We start from the raw sequence: 4,963 nt of genomic DNA, 5'->3' as shown, positions 1-4,963 counted from the left end.
TAACCAAAGTCACTCTTTGTTATCTTTATAGCACTTATTCTAAATGAATTTATCTTGTTAATTTATTGATGTGCCTGTCTAATATTTAAATCACTAACTAGGAAGTAATTCCCACGAGCTCAGGGGCTTTGCCTGTCTTTCCTACTCATGTAAGCCAACAACATAGGCCTCCGTGCATATTTTTAAATGAATGAATGCTAGTCTCTTTGTCTATTTGCAGGCCAGCAAACTTCATAAATGTATTCATTTATTATTTCCCCTCTTCTGATTTTTTTATTTCAGGTTATATAATCATTTTAGACTCCATCGTGCATGATGAGCGTCTGTAATCACTGTTTAATTCCTAAACTTAACTGCTATTATGTTATAAGTTCTTGAAAAAACAGAGTCTTCTCAATTTTTTCTCATATTATTTATATAACTATATTAGCATACTTAAACTCTATAGTTTATTGTTGGTAATGAAAACTTAGTGAAAGATTGATTAAGACAAAGAGAGCAGATTTATCAAGATGTTAAAAGAAACATCAACAAATTTTGTGCAGTTTTCCAAGGCAGAATTTAAAAGAGGTAATGAACTAGAAGTATGTAATTCTGAGAAACAGATACAATTAAGCAAAGTATTGATTTACCCATTAGAAGATAATTAATCATTTTTGCTATAAACAAAATGAGAAACTTTAGTTGTTGATCAAAAATTTTGTTTCAATCTTTAGTTTTAGATTGCAGTGTTAAACTAGATCTATCTCATGCTTAGTAATATTATAGATATTCCTTTTGGTCTTGGAACAAGTGATAGATAGATAACAAGAATTCCTATAAAAATATGAAGAATGTTGCAACACAAAATAACCATTAATGAAAATTAGAAATGATATATAATAAGGACTCATCTTTAATCATTAGTATTAATTTGTTTATGGTTTTAATAAGTGAAAGATAATGTGGTTTCTTGAATTTTCTCTAACTTTACAGCTGTTCATAGGAAAAGAAGATTGCATAATCCTCCACTCTTCGTGGTAGATGGCTCTTATTAAAACCCATATTCTTCTTAGAATAGAAAAACAGAAAAAATATCTAATCTTGTTAACCCTCTGTTATCCTTTCAAGTATTATAACCTTCAAACTTTTTTGACTGTACCCTAATGTCATTATTAATTTTCTATTGGCACTCAGCACATACATAGGCACACACACACACACACACACACACACACACTCACACTTTTGTGTGTGCAATTAAAACAAAATTTTGAGAAACATTCTTATCAAAACATATGATATATTTTGTTAAAGTTTATGCTATATTGAAAATGCTAGAAGAATGACATGGAGTTTGGAAAAGTCTGTCTTACACTGAACAAGTACTTTGTTTGATGTATGGCTCTGAGTGGGTATTTGTGCACATATGGATTTATATAGCACTGAATTTTACAGGATTACCTTGGCATTGGGAGGCTTTTGTTGTTTTCTTTCAGAGTGAGAGACTTACATGGAGGATCTAAGATTGACACTAATCAGAGATGTCCTTTAGATGCTAATATGAATCATTAGAGATTTCTTAAATCAAGACCAAAGAAAGGGTATCAGTAAACATTGTAACTGGTGATATTTAGTAATTTCAACATTCATTAATTCCAAATAACTGTGTACACTCTTTCAGAAATTATTTGCCTGATCACAAGGGCAATGATAACATGAAAGGCAGTTCCTCTGTTTTAGTAGTTGGGGAGGGTTAATCGGAGGCTTATCTGCTTTTGTCTCCATTGGTTTACTTGTTATTAGGGGTACTATGTCAGTTAGGTATCAGATGATATTTTATAGTGATTTGGGCTTTGCAGTAGTTGCTCTGTCACACTGCAATTACTACAGCTACCAGAGCTAAATCACACAACTCACGTCATCTTATAAAGACCAATATAGACCTTTCTTTAGGCTATGGTGGGAGAACAGAGATATGCAGAGAATTGAGCAAATATCCAAAATATCCAAAACTATATTAAGTCATTAATATACAAGTTGAAGAGAAAAGAGAGCCAACATATCCCTATGACTCTCCACAGGAAATGATCCAGATGATCTGAAGATTCTGCATACAAGTCCTTTGGTATTACTGAGATACCAAGCTCATTACTGACTTGTGCCCATAGAGTTAAACATCAAGAAAAGATTGGGATTTTTTTTTTCCTAAGAGATTGATCTACATGGTGATTCAGAATATATCAGTAGAATACTCACACTTAAATTATCCAGTTCTCAAGAAGAATATTGACTTAATAGTTCAGCTTTGCAACTTGAGACTTTTTAAAGTTCACTATTATTTAAGACCAGCAGACTTCTAGACTTTCAAATCTAAGGCAACTATTTCTTGAGGTGATGTAGTGTTTTGCTAATTCTAAGAAATCTCGGGAAGTAATCATTAGTTTAAATACTAACATTTTTGGAAATAAAGGATATTTACTTTTGAATAAATAAAAGTTTTCTAAAATGTCTTTTATAGTTTATAAAAATAATTTAAAGCAGGATCCAACTTCATGTATGCAATCCAGGTTTATATATTCCATTTAGTTTTATCTCTTTAGTGCTATTTATATTTGGACAGTTCCCACTCCCTAATTTATATTTTTATGTCATTTACTTTTAAAGAGAGAAGAATAATTGTTTTTAGAACATCCCATATTTTGGGTCTGTGCAATCATTTTCTTATAGGGCTTTTCAATCTTTCCTTCACACCGAAGGTAAATAAACCATGACCTTTGGGCCAAATCTCACCTGTGACTTGTTTTTAAACAACATTCAAGCTAAGAATGACTTTTATATTGTAAAAGTTATTTGTAAATGAATAAACAAACAATCAAATAAGAGAAAAAGCAATATGCAACAGAGACTGTATGTGATCCAAAAGGTCTAGAATATTTACTGTCTACCCATTAGATAAAAAATTTTTGAAAACCCCTGTTTATACTATTAAATTCATGTTAAACATTTTGACAAGATTAGATTAGTTTATCAGTTTTATAGACACTACATATTACGTTGGAAACAAATTTGTCCCACTATGAAATATGCTATTTTTGAGAATTTGATTAAGATCATAACAGCCAGACAACTCTTTTCTAAAAGTATGTTTCCCCTTTGAAATTAGCAAATAATGCATTGGGTCATAATTAGGCACCTTGGAGAGAGCTTATTTCCCTTCTATATTTCACAAATTAGTTTTAGTATCCACTAATGACTCTTGCCTGAATTAAGTATTTCATTTTGTGTTGAAAAAGTGATTTTCTAATGTAGTCTTTCGGGTTTTTTTTTTGTTTTGTTTTGATTGTTTTTCTTTTATTATTTCAGCATATTATGGGGGCACAAATGTTTAGGTTAATATATTGCCTTTGCTCCACCTGAGTCAGAGCTTCAAGCATGTCCATCCCCCAGATGGTGTGCACCACACCCATTAGGTGTGAATATACCCATCCCCTCCTCCCCACTCTCACCTGCCTGACACCTGATGAATGTTACTACTATATGTTCACATAAGTGTTGATCAGTTAATACCAATTTGATGGTGAGTACATATGGTGCTTGTTTTTTCATTCTTGTGATAACTTCACTTAGTAGAATGGGCTCCAGCTCTATCCAGGATAATATAAGAGGTGCTAGATCACCATTGTTTTTTGTGGCTAAGTAGGACTCCATGGTATACATGTACCACATTTTATTAATCCACTCACGTATTGATGGGCACTTGGGTTGTTTCCACATCTTTGCAATTGTGAATTGTACTGCTATAAACATTCAAGTGCAGATGTCTTTTTTATAGAATGTCTTTTTTCCCTTTGGGTAGATGCCCAGTAATGGGATTGCTGGATCATATGGAGATACCTCAAAGAGCTAAAAGTAGAATTACCATTTGATCCAGCAATCCCATTACTGGGTGTCTACTCATAGTCTTTCTTTGGCACTCTTCTGTAGTAAAAAAAAAGTCCTTCAGTTTCTTCTAAAAAGGAATGGTGGTAAATGGTTTAATTTTGGCCTGAATTATTAATTTTAAAAACAGGGAGTTGGTATTATATTTTCCACTAATGGTGGTCAATGGGTTTTTGCTCAACAGATTTACCTACATGGTGATAAATCATAAGTCAAAGCACACCCCTGACTCTTAATCCAGTGCTTGTTCTAAGTTTTTGCTTGTAAGCATCTCTTGCACTTCCTAAATACGTCCAAGTTAAAACATACCTAACAGCTATAATAAGCATTAAGCAATTAAAGTTTTATTTTCTTTAAGTTAAGAATTCTTTTGGTGGTTAATTTGGATGGATAGAAATATATCTAGGAAAAAAATTAATTAATATATCATAGAAACAGGGAATAGAAAGGTGGTTAACAGAGAGATGTGGAGAAGAGGAGAAATGGAGAAAAGAGAGATGTTGATCAAAGGGTACGAAGTTTCAGTTAGACTGGAGAAATAAGTCTTAGTGATTTGTTGCACTGCATAGTGATCGCAGTTAGTAATAATGAATTTTATATTTCAAAGTTGCTAAAATAATAGATTTTTAACATCCTCACCACAAAAAAAAAAAAAATAAGTTGGTGAGGTGATAGATATGTTAATTAGGTTGACTGAATATTTCTGCAATTTATACAGAAAGCAAAATATCACATTGCACCCCATAAATATACACCAATGTTATTTGTCAATTAAAAATAAATTAATACAAATAAATGAAAATAAAATAGATGTTGATTAACAAACTCTAGAAAAGGCAGATAATGAAATATGAAAAGAGCAAAGTAGTTCTACTCTAATTACCAAAGTTCTTTTACTCCTTGACTAATCAAGCTAGATTTTAAAGCTATGGTAAAAACCTTACCCTTTGTTTATGATTGAATTGTTATCTATTCTCTTGTTATCACATTTGGTATTGCTTTAGAGATGCTGCTATGATTTTTCATAAGTAAAGAAGAGAAT

This window comes from Propithecus coquereli, unplaced genomic scaffold (assembly GCF_000956105.1).
Source record: "Propithecus coquereli isolate 6110/MARCELLA unplaced genomic scaffold, Pcoq_1.0 Scaffold231, whole genome shotgun sequence".
In the NCBI taxonomy this organism is placed as follows: domain Eukaryota; kingdom Metazoa; phylum Chordata; class Mammalia; order Primates; family Indriidae; genus Propithecus; species Propithecus coquereli.
This window is presented reverse-complemented; position numbering follows the sequence as displayed.